Source organism: Leptopilina boulardi, unplaced genomic scaffold (genome assembly GCF_019393585.1).
Source record: "Leptopilina boulardi isolate dan_hultmark-lab unplaced genomic scaffold, ZJU_Lbou_2.1 LbouV2_393, whole genome shotgun sequence".
NCBI lineage: Eukaryota > Metazoa > Arthropoda > Insecta > Hymenoptera > Figitidae > Leptopilina > Leptopilina boulardi.
Window position 1 is genome coordinate 1267361 of NW_026137966.1, and position 22000 is coordinate 1289360.

Consider the following 22000-nt stretch of genomic DNA (forward strand, 5'->3'; position numbering starts at 1 on the left):
AGGATATGAAAGAAGATATTGATAAGTTTGATACATCAGATTATCCCGCGAATAATGTGTATGGGATACCGCAAGTCAACAAAAAAATACTCGGCCTTATGAAAGATGAATGTAATGGTAAAATAGTTACTGAATTTGTTGGCTTGCGGAGTAAGATGTACAGCATTCGTGTTGAAGATAAAGATTATATTAAAAAAGCAAAAGGTATTAAAGCCGGCGTTGTAAAAAAATCAATTCATTTTGATGATTATGTAAAATGTCTGCGAGATTTTGACATTCAAACTCGAACGCAGTATAATATAAGATCACGGCTTCACAATCTTGAAACTGTGAAGCAGGTAAAAGTAGCTTTAAGTCCACTAGATGATAAACGGTATTTGTTACCAGAGAGTACCGATACTCTACCGTGGGGTCATTATGCGATCCCAAATTCTGATGAAGTGTAAATAGTTTGTAAGAATAATAAATGAAACAAATTTATATTAATTTCATGTGTTGTTTATTATAAAATCCTTATATCTATACATAATAACTTAAAATTATAACTTATACTTAATTTAATAATGAATCAATAATGAATCAATAATGAATCAATAATGAATCAATAATGAATCAATAATGAATCAATAATGAATCAATAATGAATCAATAATGAATCAATAATGTATCAATAATGAATCAATAATGAATCAATAATGAATCAATAATGAATCAATAATGAATCCATAATGAATCAATAATGAATCAATAATGAATCAATAATGAATCAATAATGAATCAATAATGAAACGTTTTCAACTATATATTTGCTTTATCTTCCCAAGTATTGTGAGAGTTGTCAAATCCTAGTCATTTCACAAGAACTTTGTTTCCACGTGTCTTGAGAATTTTTTCAACCAGATAAATATCTGAATATTTCACTTTAAGAAGCTCCTCTTCATAAAATCCTCCACTGATGGCTTCGTCTTGGTAATCCTTAAGTTTATAAGTCACAGGTTGAGTTGATTCAACTTTATCGATGGTGAATATTTCAGTTGACCAATTGGGAGTGTAGCCTTTCTCAAACATGTTTTTATATTTACTGACTCGAACTTTGTCACCAATTTTAAACTTTGACCTTTTCAAAGGTATCTTTCTTAACTTTAAAAATCGTTCTTTTAAAATTTCTACATCTTCTGCAGTTACATCATTAGGCTTCATTCCAATTGTTCGATGTTTTGTATCATTGTAATTGGAAACAAGCGTATTTATTATGTCATACCACTTGTAATTTCCTCGTAAACTAAATTGCATCCACATTTTTCTTTTCAAAGTTCTATTAAATCGTTCGACAATGGATGCTTTCATATTACTATATGTTGAGTATAAATTAATTTTATGCTTTTTCATTAAAGCTTTAAACTGTGAATTGTAGAATTCTTTACCTTTATCTGTATGCAGGTTTTTTGGTATACGTCCTTTGACAAAAATAGACTTCATTGCATCGGTGACGTCATTTCCATTTTTACTTTTTACAGCAATAGCCCAAGCATACTTGGAAAATGTGTCTATTACTGTTAGTAAGTACTTAAAACCTTTATTTACTTTAGAATAAGGTAACATTTCCACTAAATCAGCTTGCCAGGTCTCATCGATATCACGCATTTCAACGCGGCGACGATGATAATTCTTTCTCGCTTGTGTGTGAATTTCTTTCACTACTGTCAACTTTTTGTCATTCATTTTCAAGAGCTCTCAAACGACTGTCCAGTTCACCAATAATTTCAGCGTTTTTATATGATAAATCTTGATTTATTTGTCTTTCAAGATTGTATAATTTTTCTGATACTGAGCCTTCCAAAGTTTTTAATAGCACATTTCCGTTGTCAGTATCCAATAAATTTTTCTTTGTTTGTTTCTCAAGAGCTTTTGTTTCATTTTCAAGAGCTCTCATACGAGTATCTAGTTCACCAATAATTTCAGCGTTTCTATATGATAAATCTTGATTTATTTGTCTTTCAAGATTGTTTAATTTTTCTGATACTGAACCTTCAAGAGTTTTTAATAACACATTACTATTATCAGTATCAAATAAATTTTTCTTTGTTTGTTTTTCAAGAGTTTTCGTTTCATTTTCAAGAGCTCTCATACGAGTATCTAGTTCACCAATAATTTCAGCGTTTCTATATGATAAATCTTGATTTATTTGTCTTTCAAGATTGTTTAATTTTTCTGATAACGAGCCTTCAAGAGTTTTTAATAACATATTACTATTATCAGTATCAAATAAATTTTTCTCTGTTTTCATTTCATTTTCAAGAACTCTCAAACGAGCATTGATTTCACCAATAATTTCTACGTTTTTATATGATAAATCTTGATTAATTTGTCTTTCAAGATTTTTTAATTTTTCTCCTATAGAGTCTTCATGAGTTTTTAATAATACATTACTGTTATCAATGTCTAGAAAATTTTGATTTATTTGTTTCTCTAGATTTTGAAGTTTATCTGTTACAGAAGCTTCAAGAATTTTTAACAACATGTTACTGTTGTCAATATCTAATCGTAGTGAAGACGTAACTTGATATACTAGTCGCACTTCGTTCTTTATCATACGTTGAGTAAGTAATAAATTAACTGCATCACCCTCTGCTTTAGCTTTTGCAAGGTTACAAATTCTTTTACCTTCACAGTCATAATTATCTTCTGAATCTACTTTAAAACCAACTCCAGGAGGTCCAGGTGGTCCTCGTTTTGCTGCTACAGTTCCTCCTCTATTGAGGGGATGTCCGAACACATCAATGCTCATGATTGAAATGGATAAAATTTGCAGAAACATGTCTTAATATATGATTTTAGCTTCTCGCAATTCTTCAATGATGGACATTATTTCATTATTATGACTAGGATTACCAGCTGATTGAGATGCCATGAGAAGCCGAAGACGGTCAACCAATTCATTCGGGTCATCCCAATAGATATAGTCTGGTTTAAAATTTCTGTTTGTAATCATAAATTTGGGCAGTGAACTACCACTGACATATGGTTCTCTTCTTTGTGGGAACAGTCCAGATATAAAATTCATAAATTTAAAATTTTTATCTGTACGAATTGGTTCAGAGGAGCTATATTTCTTTTTATGTGCATTGGAAGCAATAAGAATTTCTTTATAATTTCTCTCATCTTCTTTACTAATATATGCTTTCTCAGGTTTATTTTTAAATAAAAGTTCTAATAACCCAGTGGTAACATTAAAACGTTTATCTCCAATATTCACCAAGTGATTATCAAAACTTATTGGTTTATCACCAATCATAAAAGATCCATCTCTGAGTTTGCGTACTCCATATACTGTATCCAAACACTGCTTTCTGTTATGATTTATCAAGTACAAATATTTACCAACTACTTTTTCATAGTCAAATCCTGGAATGGTTTCATTCTCATCAGCACTTATATAATCTTCTTCTTCTTCTTTATCTTCTTCTTCTTCCTTTTTTTCAGTTTTAAAATTTTCACGTTTAATATTAGTCAAGTTCACAATTTTTTGCAAGGGTTGTACTATAGGTTTGAAAGTTTCATTTATGGCATTTTCAGCATCTTCTTTACCCAATTTCAATATGCGATGCTTCTTTCTAATTGCATCACTAGCTTTAGCAATTTGATGAAGATATTCTTTCTCTTTATGATACATGTTGATATTTCAAGGTTTAAACCAAAACTAATATCATTTTAAGAGATGATCATATATTTATAGTGTTACAAAACTGTCAAATCCTTTTCTATATCTTCCCTCATTTAAATCGGAGTCTTTATCAATAACAACAAAACCATACTTGTCTGAATTCCAACATTTTGAACATAGCTCTCGAAACTGATTAAATGTCATATCAGTATTAACATGATCATCATATACATGTCGCAAATTTTTTTCATCTTGACGAAAGAGAACTAATAAATTAACATTATCTCGCACAAGATGTTTAGGAATTCTTGCATATGTCTGACAAAGATAGAAACAATCAACATCAACATGCCTACCCATACAAAAGAAAGCCCTTACATTGTCTTGTTTCTCACAGGCAATATCATCAAATATAAATATTGAATTTTTCTTTGCATCTTTAGGAGAAATTACTTCTTCATGATCACTAAATGGCAAGTACTCAACTCCATCAACGTTACTTACAACTTTTTCCAAGAACTTATACTTTGGTTGTTGTAATGATTTTGAGTATAAATAAATGTTTTCAAATGTAAGTCCATTGGGATGTAAAATTAGAGAAAGTAATACATTTGTTTTTCCACAATTTGATGGACCACAGAAAATTGCTCGAATGCTTCCTGACAACAAGCTCCCATGACGCTTCAACTTCTTCTCTTGTTTTTGAACAATTGAATCCAGATTCACGACTGGAAGCTTGTGAGGTTGTTCTTTGAATCGCATCCTGATGTAGACTGCCGCAAAAGGTATAAATATAACGCTTATATAGCTTTCAAGTCATTCCTCTTTCAACTTTCATAGAGTAAAGTATGATTTTACATCGTCGCTCTCGAGGTAAAGGTTTAGTTAATAATCTTATAAATAAATTACCATTTGAATTGCATTTGCCAGGTTACCAATACTGTGGACCAGGTACAAAATTAGCAAAACGTCTTGCTCGCGGTGATCCTGGTATCAACCCACTAGACGTGGCGTGTAAGGAGCACGATATTGCATACTCAAAAAATCGAGAAAACGTTGAAGCAAGAAACGTTGCAGATAGAGTACTATCTGATAAAGCGTGGCAAAGGGTTATATCAAAGGATTCTAGTATTGGTGAAAAAGCTGCTGCTTTAGCTATTTCTGGTACAATGAAGGTTAAATCAAAATTAGGTATGGGGGGTAAAAAGAAATCAAGGACAAAAAAACGAGTTAATCTTAGAAAAATTGTTGATGCTGCTAGGAAATCCATTATTCCAGGCAATGATCCTAGCTCAACAATCAAGGCAGCTATTGAAACTGCTCGAAGAGCTGTCAAAAGAGTAGGAGGTAGAAAAAAAGTATTAACACCTCGCATTCTTCCAGTACCAACAAAAGTTGGTGGTCTATTACCATTAATTCCAATTTTTGCTGGACTCAGCGCTCTTGGAGCACTTACTGGAGGAGCAGCAGGAGTTGCAAAAGCCGTCAATGATGCAAGTGCAGCCAAAGAAAGATTAAAAGAAGCTCAACGTCATAATAGAGCAATGGAAGAAATTAAACTTGCAAAAGGTCTTCACTTGAAACCATATAAACAGGGTTTGGGCTTGCATTTAAACCCTTTGTTAAAAGGATCAGGTCTACATTTAAAACCTTATCAAAAGGGTCAAGGAATAAAAAAAAAAGGTCTTCAATCTTCCTGAACGACCACTAAATAATTTTGATATAATCAAGTATGCTAAAGTAATGAAAATTCCTCATTTTCGAGGAGTTTTTATGCGAAATGAGTTACCTATAGGAGGCCCTGGAAAAAATGAATCAGCTATTATAAATCTCGATGATATAGATGGTCCAGGTACTCATTGGGTAGCATTTAAGAAAGTTAAAAATAAAGCAGAATATTTTGACAGTTTTGGTAATCTTCAACCACCATTTGAACTTGTCAATTATCTTGGCTATAATACTTTAATACAGTACAATCATCAAAATTATCAAGATTATGATACCTTTAATTGTGGTCATTTATGTCTTAAATTTTTATGTGGACAACTGGAAATGACTCAGAAATATACTCTATTTAAATGATGGTAAATCTATATATCTATTTAGTCTATCAAAAGTCATCATCATGGATGAATCGTTCACTCTAACTATCTCAGGAAATTCGTCTATTCTCGAGGCTGAATATTTTCCTCCTATAGAATTATTACCTCATAAAAATTATGTGCTTGGTTTAGTTGAGTTGTTAACGTTTAATTCAATACCAAATATAGATGAAGGTAAAAATAAATTTTATATTGGTAATCATGTAATTACTATACCCCCTGGCAGTTATGAAATAGAAGATATTGAAAAATTTATTCAAAACTCCATTTCTGATGGGTCAAAAATAAGTATAAGATCGTGGAAGTACCATCTCACATCATTTATCTTCCGATCGCCGTAAAGATAATACATAATATTCAACTACGTATTGTTGATCAAGACGGAGATTTGATAAATTTTCGAGGTGAAACTATAACAATTCGATTACATATCAAGTCAACATAATGGGTATTGTATACCATAGAAAAACTGGTGGAAGCTATATAAGTGAATCACCATGTCAGAAGACATTCAGTCTTCAATCAAATCACAAGAGGTTAACACCTCAGAACATACAGTTCCTGAAAAAGCTCGGTCTAAGAGTTTATCAAGAAAAAAAAGTAAAAAACAAAAAATTATAGTTTATACATATTTTTTTTGTTGTTGTAGCTACAAAAATGGAAGAGATTTTAAACATTCAAACTCCTATCAAATATGACAATTCTCTAGCACATTATGAGATTCATGCACATCAGCCATACGTTTCATCAGCATTTAATAACAGTGATGAGATTCGTATTGCAGTTCAACATCAAGATTTATACATTCTGCCCTCTAAAAGTACCTTACACGTACAGGGAAGATTAACAAAAACTGACAATACTGATGTGACTAATACAAAGCTAATTAGTAATGGCATTTGTTACCTGTTTAGTGATATTCGATATGAACTTAATGGAGTAGAGATTGATCGTTGTAAAAATGTTGGTCTAACAACAACTATGAAGTCTTTAATTTCTCAAACACCTAATCAAATGATTTATGCTGAGAATGCTGGTTATATTGACTATGATGATGCTAGTAGAGTAACTAATGATCATGGATATTTTGATGTAAATGTACCCCTAAATATGATTCTTGGATTTGCTGAAGACTATCGAAAGATTGTTGTAAATGCAAAACATGAACTTATTTTAACAAGATCTCGTACAGATCTTAATGCTATAGATAATATTCAAGGATTAGAACGAGAAGAATTTAAAATTGTAATAAATAAAGTTGAATGGATGATTCCATATCTATTTGTTGGTGATCGACAGAAAATTGAATTGTTAAAATTCACTGAAAAAGATTCACCAATAACAATGAGTTTTAGATCATGGGATTTGTATGAATATCCTATGATTCCTGCTACTCAAAAACATGTATGGACTGTAAAAACATCAACACAAATTGAAAAACCTCGATATGTTATCCTTGGTCTTCAAACAAATCGAAAAGAAAATCGAGCAAGATATTCAAACTTTTTTGATACTTGTAATTTAAATAATGTTAAACTTTTCTTAAATTCACAATACTATCCTTATGGTAATTTGAATTTAAATTTTACTCAGGGTCAGTATTCTGTTCTCTATGAGATGTATTGTAATTTTCAACATTCATACTATGGAAAAGATCCTGAACCTTTGTTAGCAAAACATACCTTTCAAGAGTATGCACCATTGGCTGTTATAGATTGTTCAAAACAAAATGAATTTCTAAAACAAGCATCTGTAGATGTTCGACTGGAATTTGAAGCAAGTGATAACTTTCCCGCCAATACAGCTGCCTACTGCTTAATTATTCATGACCGTATCATTCAGTACACACCAATTAGCGGTATTGTTAAAAAAGTATCATGAATGGTGGGGGTAAATGAGAGAGGTGGGGATAAGATTATAAAAAGAGCAGCTGTTGGAGGTTTGAGTCATTTCTCTATTACAGATACCATGGCGTACGTCGTAGATATCCAATGCTTTAAAAGAGTCTACAATGAGTTTGTTGTGAAGGAGCTAGCTATCCTACCTCTTCAAGAAGATGCTCATCCATTGGTCTTCCTATTCGAGCCACCATATGCCTGGAGCAAATTACCTGCAAGGTACAAGTGTCAGAACCGATGGCTTACGAATAATTATCATGGTATTTATTGGACTGATGGTGACATACCTTATGAAGATTTACCATCACTACTAAAAGAAATATTAGTCGGTACACCTATAGTTTATGTTAAAGGATTAGAAAAACAAAGATGGTTAGAAAAATATACACTGAATGTAATAAATTTAGATGATTTACAATGTCCATCGTTGAAAAAACTGGTTATAGATCAGTTTACTGCTACTATTACATGTACAAATCATAAACATAATTATAGTATTTGTGCTGTACAAAATGTATATAATCTTCGTGAATGGTTACTACAACCATCCAATGTACTACGACTACATATTCCACAGGGTACTGATGAAGTAGACAATTCTACATTAAAAGATTTTTATAATGATTGTGAAGATTTTTTGCATGGTTAATAAATGTATTTAATAATAATAAAAAATCGTTTATTTATTTTCCTTCATTGCGTAATAATGACGTCACTATACAACAACGTAATAGTTTAAGTGGGGGTACTGCGCATGTGTTAAAATAAGAGTGGGGTACAAATAAAGATGGATTTAGCTAATTTACTCATTATTCTTTAGTGAGTCCTAATGATAACAATGTCAAAATCAAGTCAAGACAAGCCAGTGCCAGCACCCAGGCAACCAAAGCCAGTGCCAACACCAAGGCAAACAAAGCCAGTACCAGCACCAAGGCAAACAAAGCCAGTGCCAGCACCAAGGAAAGGGTAAATTGTGCATGCGTTAGAGTAGGAGTGGGGGAAAGTTTCAGCACCAAGGCAAACAAAGCCAGTGCCAGCACCAAGGAAAGGGTAAATTGCGAATGCGTTAGAGTAGGAGTGGGGGAAAGTTTAATGCGCAAGCGTAGAATATGAGTGGGGGTAAATGGTGGGGATATTGAGTATAAATGTAGGGAGTTTTAACTAATTTACTCATTATTCTACTGTGTGCTGATACAATACAGTCTCTAAAAAATGGATCTAACCAAAATCAACGCAGTTGGTCGACTAGAGGGTTTCCTGCCTACGAAGCCGCTCACCGAGCTGACTCCTGGACACAAGTATCCGATAACAAAGATCCAGGTTGTCAACACCAAACATGGAGGCAAGGTAGTCATTGAGATAGAACAAAAATATAACAGCTACCTGCTATCCAGATTTGTAACACTGTTCACTAGCGATCCAACATTATTCACTGCAATCCAAGAAGCTGCTACTTCCGGCCAATTACGTATGAAATACATTGGCGGTCCATACAACCATGTAGAATTTAAGATTAAATAAATGTAATTGTTGTATAGCTGATGATGATAAATAAATGTATAAAAATTATATCTTAATGTCTTTTTAATTTAGATTAAGTTTAATTTTAAGGTTAAGTTTCAATTAGTTGGTAAATCTGCATTATCGACTTTGACAAATCTGCATTACCGACACTTGGTAAATCTGCATTACCGACTTAGGTAAATATACATTACCGACAGTTGGAAAACCTGCATTACCGACTGTAGGTAAATCTGCATTACCGTCAGTTGTCAAATCTGCATTACCGACTGTAGGTAAATCTGCATTACCGACTGTAGGTAACTTAGCCGAGATATGAACCTGTCCCAGAACTCTCATAGCTCTACTACTATTTTATAAAAAAAATAATTTTTTTCTAAAAGTTTAAAGTCTTCTGCGTAAAAAACATTCTCATCATTGCACAGTGGCCGATTTCCCGAAAAACCTGGCCAAAAGTCAAAAAATTTTTTTTAGAAATTTATACTTTTTATTGTTGAATATTATAAAGGAGGGTTCACTGCATAATTTTGCGAAAAAAAATTACACTTTTTTTATCACCAATTTATTATGTGAACAAGTAAAAGTGATCTTTGCCAGAGATTTACTCAGAACGTTTCATAACTATAAATTTTCGTCACAGTTAAAATAGTGAAAATATACTAATATACAGCAGATTTTTGAATATCTTTTTTTGGGAATTATTAACAAAGGTGTATGAAATATGTTGAATGTATTTATAATCACATTTAAAACGTACAGTTTTTAAAAAATGACATTAAACATCGCTATTCATGGCGACGATTTTTGTATTGTTTTATCAACGTAAATCATGAAAATAGTTGTGAAATCCACCGATATCCGCGATCTACCTGGTATTATCATAAACTAGAATATATTTTTAATTCATTTTAATTGAAATCAGTTGCCCCAAGCTGCCCCTGCAGTTTTGGTATCACTTTTTATTTCACTAAGCGCGGTTTACCGACAGCGCGTTGCACCGGCCGGCGGTGCAACTGAACGTGAAAGACTGACTTTTTCTTCATTCGCATTCGCTTTAAACTAAAATTTAAGCACTGTCTGTAATTTAAAAAAAATAAGCTCTAACACATTTACGCAATTTTATAATACCAGCAAATATTTTGGATCCGCCATATTGAATTTGATAAAACAAATGTAAAATTTGATTTCAGAAACCCAGTAAACGTAAGTATACCAATTTTGATTGAAATCGTATCATTTTTCGATTTTCAGCAAAGTTTTTTAAAATCTAAACGGCCATTTTGGATCCGCCATTTTGAATTTGACACAACCAATGTAAAATTTGAATTCAGAAACCCAAAAAACATGGATATACCAATTTTGATTGAAATCGTATCATTTTTCGATTTTCAGCAAAGTTTTTTAAAATCTAAACGGCCATTTTGGATCCGCCATTTTGAATTTGACACAACCAATGTAAAATTTGAATTCAGAAACCCAAAAAACATGGATATACCAATTTTGGTTGAAATCATATCATTTTTCGATTTTTGGCCAGGTTTTTCGAGAAATCGGCCACTGTGCATTGTTCTCTTTTTTTAGTAGGGAAAAAGTTATAAGTAAAGCAAAAAAATATTGCTGAAATTTGTTATTGTAAATATCTCGAAAAATTTCAAATTCAAAATTTGTACACTTATTCATCACCACTATCACTACAATTTATCGAATTTTGAGAAAAATCCGAGACATGACCCCGTATTCTCATATGAAATGTCTCATATGCAAATGAGATGAGAAAAGGAAAATAGTAACTGTTTTTCTATAGGGAGAACGAGAAGAAAAAGCATTTTTAATGCAAGATGGATAAACTTATTTTTACAATTTACAGATAGAGTGAGCTTAAACGATAACTGTAGTCATGAAAACCCAATGGGAAAAATACCATTGGCGTATTAATGGCCCAATAATGGGAGACAGGTATGCCAATATAATTTCAATAATGGCACCCAATAATGGACCATTATTGGTAAAGTCATGGGCTGTCCACGCCGATGACTGCTTGTATACCAATCTAATGGCACCTCAACTGCGAGAAAGAGTTATGATGTTCGCCCTCCCTGTGGCGTTGAGCGAACTAAAGTCCACAGCTGAGCCATCAGCAAAGCGCGGGAACATTTGAAAAAATTTATTTTACTAGATATTTTATTTTATTTTAAATATGACAAATAATTAATTTAATAAATAATTGTTAATAACATAATGTCATATTTAATAATTAATTAATTAATTTTTTTCAACGAAAATTAGCCAAAAAAAAATTTGTGGACAAAAAAAATATTACGATAAAGAAAATACTTTTTTTGTCAAATTTTCGTAGTAAAAAAATTTTTTTAAGACAATTATTTGTGGCCTAAAAAAAATATCACGATGAGAATATAATTAACAAAAAAAATTACTCGTAGCACAAAAAAAGTTTCACCATGAGAAAATATTTTTTTTTAAATTTTCTGTGTAAAAAAATTATTGGTAGCTCAAAAAAAAATATCACGATGAGAAATTTAATTATTTTTAAATTTTCTCTGTATAAAAAAATATTTTGTGGCCTAACAAAATTATCACGATAAGAAAATAACTTTTTTGTCAAATTTTCTCTCCAAAAAAATTAATTAACTACATACCGTAATAATTAGTTGATTTTTTTTACCACGAAAATTTACCAAAAATTTATTCGTAGCACAAAAAAATATCATGATGAAAAAATAATTTTTTTAAATTTTTCTTTGTAAAATAATAATAAAAATAATTTTTTATCAAATTTTCTCTCTAAAAAAATTAATTAACTAAATACCGTAATAATTAGTTGATTAATTTTTTGTACTATGAAAATGTACCAAAAAAATTATTCGTAGCACAAAAAAAATATATCACGATGAGAAAATAATTTTTTTTCAAATTTTCTACGTAAAAATATTATTTGTGGCCCAAAAAAATATCACGATGAGAAATAATTTTTTTGTCAAATATTCTCTGTAAAAAAATTAATTAACTAAAAGACGTAATTAGTATATAGTTACTAATACTAATTTTAAGCCGCCCGCAAAAAACTCGCAGGCCCTAAAAAGAGTACGTCTAGTAACCCTATGCTGCAGTCACGACAGTCTAAAATCTGACGATTATTTTGAGGAATATTGTTAATCTGGGTACAAAGTTGACGGCATGGCATAAAGGCACGTGAAAATCTCTCTCTCTCTCTCTCTCGCTGTGCAATTAAAACGACGTCTTGTCGCTATGAGCTCCCGCGCTCGACTGATTCTCGCTTCTTCCCCTTCTCCGCACTCCACATGCTCCGCATGGTGGGGGAAAAATAAGGCCTCTATTGGCTCTCACAATTTGGAGAGAGGGTACCTCGCGCGACTCTTCTCTCCACGCTACATAAATACTTCCTACTCAATAGTAGGAAAAATTTCCGGAATATGTCGGAGATTTTTCCCAATTTTTATTCGGAAAAATTTCCACCCCATGGGGTTCCGTGCTGTCCGTATTTTTTCGGAAATATTTCCGAAAAATTTTTTACAGTGTAGGTATTGAATAGTTTCTTAAGAAAAAATTCAATACCTACCTTACCAACACGTCTTCTAGGTTGGCAACCTTGATTTCACTCACTCATCGATGAGAAAAGTTTCTCACTTTCGCATGACAATGTTTCTCTTCTCACTGCGGTGTATAGTCACTCAGTGAGGGCAATGAAGGAAGATTCTCTCTGCATAGGTAGTTTCTGCGGTAACCAAAAATGGTTTACTGCGCAAGTATATATAGAGCTATAATATAACAGAAGAGAATGTGTCAAATCCATGGAGTAGTATAATGAGACCGAACGACGTTCATTGAAAGTGGACCAAATTTTGGTAACCACTTAGTGTCATGAAAATACGTAATGGAACACAAGCGCTCTCGTGGGAAGTATGTAAACAGTGGAAAAAATTAGAAGTACCCCAAGTAGCAATGTGCCACTGGCATAGTACTGACCCAACACTGACAGTCAGTCTAAAAGTACTGACTGCCGTACTGGGCCAGTAGTGGACCAACCCTGGCTGGTAACGCTGTCCAGTACTGATTTTGTCCCGCTCACCAGTACTAACGTAGTACTAGAATAATACTGGCATAATACTGGCAAAGTACTCATCCGGACTTAAAATCTCACTTTTTTACAAAATGCTAAAACACGCTTTCCAATGCAAATTTCATCCTTATTAGCTTATTACTCCCATTTTTACCACAAACAGGTAATGTAAAGCCAATAATAGTTAATGTTATTTAGAATATATAAAATATTATTAACAATAAATAATTAAAATAATAATTACCATCTATATTAATTAAATTATTTTATTTTTAATAAATTATTTTACAAAAAATAATTTGTGTTGTAATTTTTTTTTTTTAAATTCATAATATTTTATTTTTTTTACTTCGCACTTAATAAAACTGGATATCAATTTCAGTTAAATATTTTTAATAAATTATTTTTACCGTACATAATAATAAATAATAATAAATAATAATTTAAAACAGAAAAAAATGATTGATGTATTACATAATTAAAAATAAGTTAATAAAAGACGACTATAAAATATAAATGATAAAAAAAAATTTTAATTTAATTTAAGAATACATAAAATCTATCAAATAATAAAGAACTATCTAGTATTAAGGTGTGTAATAATAAATTAGAGATATTCTACTTTTAACAGCAAAAATGAAAACACAAAGAATTAACTATTTGTTGTTTATTATTAATTAAATACACAATATTATTTTTAATTCGTTACATTTTTGTTTGAATTTGTTCCATTGAATGCATAATTTAATTATGCTTTTGATAAAAAATAAATAAAAACTTTAAATTTTTAATTTGGAATGTTTTGATTTTTATCTTGTTTTTTTTAATTGTCTTTGTTGTTTTCCTCCATCTCTGTCCACTGCATCAGATAGCCAGCGACTTAATGCTGACATAATTTCCGATTTTGTTGTTGTGAGAAGTTTTAAAATCACACCTATAACATAATGTAATATTTAGATAGAAAATTTAAACTATGTAGATGAATTTGAGAATAATATTAAATAAAATTACACACCATCAAACATCGGTGAATATTAGTTTGAGAAAAGTTTTCTTTTCTAACTCCTTTTGTTAATTTCCCACAACCACTGTATTGAAGTTGAACTTCTTTTGTTAAAAACGATGGTAATACATCATTTATTGTGCTTTTAACTGTCTTTACACCAGATGAAAGAAGGGTCATGTACTCAATCTGTTAAAAAAACAAAGTGATAAAATTAAATGCAGAATTAAAGAAATTTAAATTAGATACAAACTTTAATATACATGCTACGTGTATAAATACAACAAGAATTAAAAACATTTTCTAAACCAGGATTAGTAAAAAAAAGAAAGATAGACTGATTTGTTTTTTGAAAATTAAAACTTTTAAAAAAGTGGATTATTGATAAAAAATCATAATGTGTCATTTTGAGTTTAAATTGCTATTAATAATCAATACACTATTAATGAGTAGTTTATTAAATTAGTTTTGACATATATTTTAATATACACTAAAAATTTTAAGGTTAGGTTACCAACTTTCGCACAATATCCAAAATATCAATTTACATAATTTTTCGAATCAATTTATATTTACTGAACAAGCATTTCTTGGAATATTTACTCATTTTTGTTAAAAAAATAATTAATAATTGCACTACTTTATTTGTAGGTTATATTATGCTATAAGAATTACTGAATTTAAAATGATTAAAAAAATACTTACTTAGATTATTATCAGAATCTTCATCAAGTTTTGGTTTTTTTAAATATCTGCATTTTTCCACTCGTTCTCGGGCTAATAATTTTCGCTTTACTTTATTAAACATTTCTAATTGTAATAAGAGCGTTCAACACTAGTAAACAATGACAAATTGTTTCTCATCGTTCGTCATCTGCTGACGAATATTTGCGTATGATTGGTTTAAACGTTTGCTTGCTTATTGTAGAAAAATTCTGAACTTTGTTATTGTATGCATGATAAATAACTAAATGCACATATTTCAATAAGTATTAAAATAACTAATAATAACAAATATATAAATATATTTATATATATATACAGCAAAAATTTTGAGGGAAATTATTGGACAGAAATTAACGAACATATTTTTTAATAAAAAAAATTATCGTTTTGTACCTACTGGAATAATTTAAAGACTTTTTTATATTTAATGTTTTCTTACAACCGACAAAGTACTGATTCGGTGTGAATGACAGTGAAATGCCAGTACTGGTTTTAATATTTTTTTACCTCCGACATAATACTGATTCGATGTATGAGTCAGTACACTGCCAGTACTGAAAGTCAATACTGACAGCCAGTATTGGATCAGTACCATTCCGGTGTTTAATTACGGCGAGCTACGGAAATTTCTACTTGGGACGTTGAACATAACCCAAAAATACATTGCTCCTTATTTTTAAAACTTTTACAATGACTGACTGTCCAGCTCAGTTTAACACAATCAGTGGCGCTAGTGTTCTATTACGTATTTTTATGACACTAAGCGGTTACCAAAATTTGGTCCACTTTTAACGCAGATTTAACATGGTCGTTCGGTCTCCTTATACTACTCCATGGTCAAATGGCACAAGGCAATGTTATGATAGAGAGATTATAAGTAATAATATTATTATTAATTATTATTATTATTATTAATCAGAATAATATTATTATTACAGTTCTTGAAGAATTTTCGAACTTTTTCCAATTTTTTTTATAAAATACGATTTTTTTCGACTTATTTAAATTAAATGGGATTTTTTAAATGATTTTTTTACAAATTTTTAAACAAATTACGATCTTTTATTATAAAATGCAAATCTTTGTTAGATCTTCTTTATTTCAATTATTTAACAAATTTTTAACTAAAACTTTGTCTCTTCCAAAATTATTATTTAATAAAAATTTTTATTTAAAAATCTGTAAAACTTGATTAATTATTTCCTGAAATCTTTTTTACAGTCAAAACTAAAAACTGTGACAAAATTTTAAATTCTAATTTATTACTTAAATCATACTTCAAAAAATTATAAAAATGGAACTTTAAGAATTTATTTTAGAAATTTGTCCTACTTAAATAAAATTTTAAAAATTTGTCTTACAATAAGTTAGATGATTCTTAAATAATCGAAATAAATTTTGATAATATTTTTATAGAATTATTTTCATTATAGAATTAATAAAATGAATTTAATATTTAATAACATTAGTAATTTAAGAGAGAAAAGATGTTTTCAAATTAAATTACGTATTTAAAGTAAAATATTCATAAAGCAATTAAATTTTGTTAAAATAAAAAAAAATAACTTTTTAGATTTTTTTTTAATATAAATCAATTAAAACGTTTTTTTGTGCATTAATAGTATATTATGTGACAAGCACGTAAAGTAGTACTTTTTAGGTAAGGATGTAATTTTCAGTACGAACTGTCGTTAGTGCGACGTAGGTGAGACGAAGGCGAGCCAAATCGAACCGAAGTCGCACAGACAGCGAGTATTGAAATCATCCAAACCTAAAAATTACTACGTGCGAGCCACATACGTTATTTTTTCGCCATTGTTATGAAAAAAAGAAACAATTTTAAAGAAATATATATATATATATCTACCTATATTACAAAAAGATATCGCCGCCGCCGCCGCTGTTCAAAGACTCTGAATATAGCCGCAAGTCAAGAGAAGGGGGGTAGAAGAGAAGGGAGGTGAGGGGGGACTTGCGGCTATATTCAGAGTCTTGAAACGATCTTAACCTCTAAATTTAGGGTGGAATTTCGACACTACGCGAAGCGCGCAGGGGGCGTAGCCCCCTAATATATATATATATTACAAAAAGATATCGCCGCCGCCTCCGCCGCCGCCGCTGTTTCAAGAATTCTTGACCTAGGAGGGGGGAGTCCCCCCTCCTCAATTTTGAGGTTATGTTCGTTTCAAGGCTCTAAATTTAGCCGCAAGTCCCCCTCCCTCCTATTTCCCCTCCTCCGTCAAAAATGACCTAAATTTTGAGGTTATGTTCGTTTCAAGGCTCTGAATATAGCCGCAAGTCCCCCCTCCCTCCTCTCATTTCCCCTCCTCCGCCAAAAATTGACCTAAATTTTGAGGTTATGTTTGTTTTAAGACCCTAATAAAGCAGTAAGTCCTTCCCCCTTCCCTCATCTCTCTCTGTATTTCCCGCCAAAAATAGGGGGGTTGGCGCGCGAAGCGCGCAGGGGGGCGTAGCCCCTCTAGTATATATATATAAACATATATATTATACAGGGTGTTCCAAAAGTATGGAAACTTGCAAATATCTCGAAAAGTACGAATCTTTGTAAAAAATGTTCAAGACAAAAGTTGTTCCAAACAAAAAGATGTACATCTTTGAAACAAAAAAATTGGGCCCGGAGCCCAATGTTGGGCCCTACAATGAAAACAGTGGTTTTCTTAAATGAGACCACTAATTTTCAGTATCAAATTCGTAATCTCCATGAAATTCTTCGTTCAGACATGTGGTATAAGTGCCCAAAATATTGGGCCCAATCCAAGATATTGGGTCCAAAATTTATCAACAGATAAATAAATTTTAAAAAAACGCATCTTGGAGGGATTTTGAGATCACAGGATTAGAAATTGAGCATAGAGCCCAATGTAAGATTCTGCAGCCCAATGTGAGGACCCAATATTTTTGGAATTTGTACCACAAGTCTAAGCCCAGAATTTCATGAGGATTCTGAAATGGATACTAAAAATTAATGGGTTTTATTTAAGACAACTAATTTTTTTTAGTGTGAGCCTCACATTGGCCCGAAAATCTTACATTGGGCTCTATGCCTAATTTGAAAGTTAGCTTCCAATTTCTAATCCTGTGATCTCAAAATCCCTCCAAGATGCGATTTTTTAAAATTTATTTATCTGTTTATAAATTTTGGAACCAATACCTTGGATTAGGCCCAATATTTTGGGCACTTATACCACATGTCTGAACGCAGAATTTCATGGGGATTACGAATTTGATACTGAAAATTTGTGGTCTCATTTAAGAAAACCACTTTTTTCATTGTAGGGCCCAACATTGGGATCCGGGCCAAATTTTTTTATTTCGAAGATGTACATCTTTTTGTTTGGAACAACTTTTGTCTTGAACATTTTTTACAAAAATTCGTACTTTTCGAGATATTTGCAAGTTTCCATACTTTTGGAACACCCTGTATATTATATATATATATATATATATATATATATCGTTAGCCCCAAGTCGAATGCACGCAACTTTCAGAGACATTTTGGAAATCACGTAACTTTGTAGTGCAGAGCAGAATGTACACGGAAAAAATTTGTCGCTTAGAATTTAAGCGACTAATCGAGAAGTCTCGGATCTAAATGAATATTTTGCTCAGGTTATAAAAGTTCTTTAACTTTGACAGATACTGTAGAAGAAAGTCGAAAACTTTTTAGAAACCTAGTAGCGGAAAAAAATTCGCTGAATTATTGTATAACAAGTGTTTTAGAAACTTAACGACTTGGAGTAATTTTTAAGTTACTTTTGTAATAGAACTTAAAACTGGGCAATAGATAATGTGAATCACAGATACTTGTCAACGAGTCGAGGAAAACGGTGCGCGGAAAGTATGCGCAATCTCTCAAGCGCCAAACGAAATATCCCCTCTGTTTCTCGCAAGTGGTAAAGAATCTCTTCGTTTAATATATATAAGGACGATGAGAAAGTACATTTCCATCGTGCGAAACTGCGCAAGCGTCGGTCCGTCGATGTTATATAAATGTATATGCGTGCGTATTAGTGCTAAGTTCGTGTTAGGTTAAAATGTGTAAGGTAGGGGTAATATATGTGTTTGATTATAATACAACTATATGAATGTATGTATAGATGTATACATGTATGTATACAATAAACACAAGGGAATGAGAGAATTTCTTTCTTTATTTTTTCATTGGTCGACCGGATTTTGATTTTGCTCAACTGTCGCAAGCTCCGCGCTTGTTATTTTCCTCGACTGTCGACAAAACGTTCTAACGCTGGCGCTGTAGGGCAACCGTTTAGTTTTCGTTTTCCTCGACTGTCGCTGAGTATTTTAAACATTTTTTCTAAATTCGTTTTAAGTGTAGCCTACTTTCTCAACAGCCTGTTAACGTGATTTTTAGAAATGAGTGTTTTTAATGTTCCGAGAGTCTTCTACAAAGTCGATGAAAATTTGAGCGACTTATTTTTTCCGTGTACGTAACTCTGAGAAACGTTTGGAATTCGCTTATGTTGGTTTTTTGTGTTTTTGCAAAATACAAATCACAATATTTCTGCTCGGAACATAACATAGGATGATTGTAGATTAAATAATTGAGATTTTATTTAGCATTGCCTTACACTTTTTATTGCTATGTTTCGAGCAGAAATATTGTAATTTGTATTTTGCAAAAACACAAAAAACCAACATAAGCGAGTTCCAAACGTTTCTCAGAGTTACGTACATTCTGGGCCGGGATTACGACTAGCAATGCTGCTAAGTTAGCAATTATTGCTAATTAGCAAATATAACTTAACAAAATTTCATGACATTTGTAGGAAATTTATCCCACAATCACATTTTATTGATATTTGGTAAAAAAAATTAAGTACAAGCTTATACAATAGAAATTAAAATCAAGTTAACCTAAAAAACGAGCAAATTGACACCAAATTTTTGTCAAATTGCTCGGATTGATAGCAGTGAGCATGAAAACAATTTAAAGATTTCATGCAACATAGCCATTTCAATTGCTTAATCATATACAGGGTAGCAAGTAAAATGTTAATCATTTATAAGATATTAATTATTATAAGTACAATAAAATAGAGGATTAAATAATAAATAATTAAATGAAAACGTAAAAGAATCAAAATGAAATAATTATTCAATTAAATATATTAAACCATAATAAAAAATAAATTATAAATAATGAAATGTTTCTCGAAAATATTATGATTATTTATTAAATAAAAATAATTATATTAATACTATCATATTAACAATATTTATGAAATGAAATGTTTAAAGTCTTTTTTTTTGAATTAATATGAAATCAAATGTTTTTATTCTTATCAATTAATATAGTTTTTAAGTCTGTATTTTTCTGTGAATAATTCATAGGTTAACCTAAATCTGTCAAATGATTAGAATTTTATCGAACACCTGGTAGCAATAATTTTTTCCAGCGTGAATATAACTGACATTGCCAACTAGCAGTTTGCTAACTTAGCAGTATTGCTTGTCGTAATCCCAGCCCTGGTCTGCACCACAAAGTTACGTGATTTCCAAAACGGCTGTGGAAGTAACGTACTTTCCATTTTTTTCTAAAATGTTGTTATTTTTGGTGAAAGTCTAAAAATCAATTATTATTGAATTTAATAAAATAGTTTTTGAATTACAACGTTTTTAATTTTTGACTTTTGAAAAAAAAATTTTTTTCAATGTACAATATTTATAAGTAGAATGCATAAAAGTTAACATACACTACCGTCGGAAATTGTCGGTACGATTGACGTGCGCGGGATGAAATGTTGATGTCGCACCTAAATTAAGATATTTTAAGTTTGAGAAAAGCTAGAGACTTGAAACTTAGATCACCTGAAAGCTGATAAAATTCTGCTTCTGAATATATACCTAGAATTTTTTTTCGACTTTCTGGAGCGATTATAACACTGGAAAGATTTCGAAAAAAAACGTCTAATTTTCCCAATTTCGTACCCAGTTTTTGATTCCCTGCATAATCTAGGAAAATGCAAGGAAAAATTTGTAACTCCTACAACATAATCTTTAAGATCTTTGCTTTAAAAGTAATTTTTAAGACTTAAAAAATATTGTTTCGTTTTTGAGATAAGTTGAAAAATGTCAGAGCATGTTTTTTACACAACTCAGCGTCAAAGATTAGTTCTTGCATCCCCGCTGCTTCGCCCGTTCCTTGCGCCAGGGCCGAATATGCGTGCGGGCCCCTGCTTGAAACCCGTCTTGTATTTTCTCACATTTACAGTTATTGATTATTATAAATGTTATAAATATTTTATTATTATTAATATTTATATTATTATTATTTATTATATTATATTATATTATACTATATATAATTTAGTGTACATAAGAAAGTTCTTTTTTTCTGAAAATGCACTTTCTGCCCTTTTAATCGAGACTAATTTTTGTATCTACATTCAAACTTTTGGTTAAATTTTACCTATAATATTAATATTCTAATAATCAATAACTGTAAATGTGAGAAAATACAAGACGGGTTTCAAGCAGGGGCCCGCACGCATATTCGGCCCTGGCGCAAGGAACGGGCGAAGCAGCGGGGATGCAAGAACTAATCTTTGACGCTGAGTTGTGTAAAAAACATGCTCTGACATTTTTCAACTTATCTCAAAAACGAAACAATATTTTTTAAGTCTTAAAAATTACTTTTAAAGCTAAGATCTTAAAGATTATGTTGTAGGAGTTACAAATTTTTCCTTGCATTTTCCTAGATTATGCAGGGAATCAAAAACTGGGTACGAAATTGGGAAAATTAGACGTTTTTTTTTCGAAATCTTTCCAGTGTTATAATCGCTCCAGAAAGTCGAAAAAAAATTCTAGGTATATATTCAGAAGCAGAATTTTATCAGCTTTCAGGTGATCTAAGTTTCAAGTCTCTAGCTTTTCTCAAACTTAAAATATCTTAATTTAGGTGCGACATCAACATTTCATCCCGCGCACGTCAATCGTACCGACAA

The 22000-nt window shown here is 31.2% G+C and overlaps 1 protein-coding gene and 1 long non-coding RNA gene across 6 annotated transcripts in view; both read right to left on the bottom strand.

Moving 5' to 3' along the window:
- LOC127288736 (protein expanded) overlaps positions 1-22000 on the bottom strand; it is a 373302-nt gene that overhangs the window by 87753 nt on the left and 263549 nt on the right. The gene's annotated exons all lie outside the window — the stretch shown is intronic.
- LOC127288744 (uncharacterized) lies at positions 13995-15317 on the bottom strand. The gene is made up of 3 exons (XR_007844078.1): positions 14993-15317; positions 14300-14476; positions 13995-14218 (listed from the first exon to the last, which is right to left on the bottom strand). It is a non-coding gene; the product is annotated as an uncharacterized LOC127288744 (long non-coding RNA).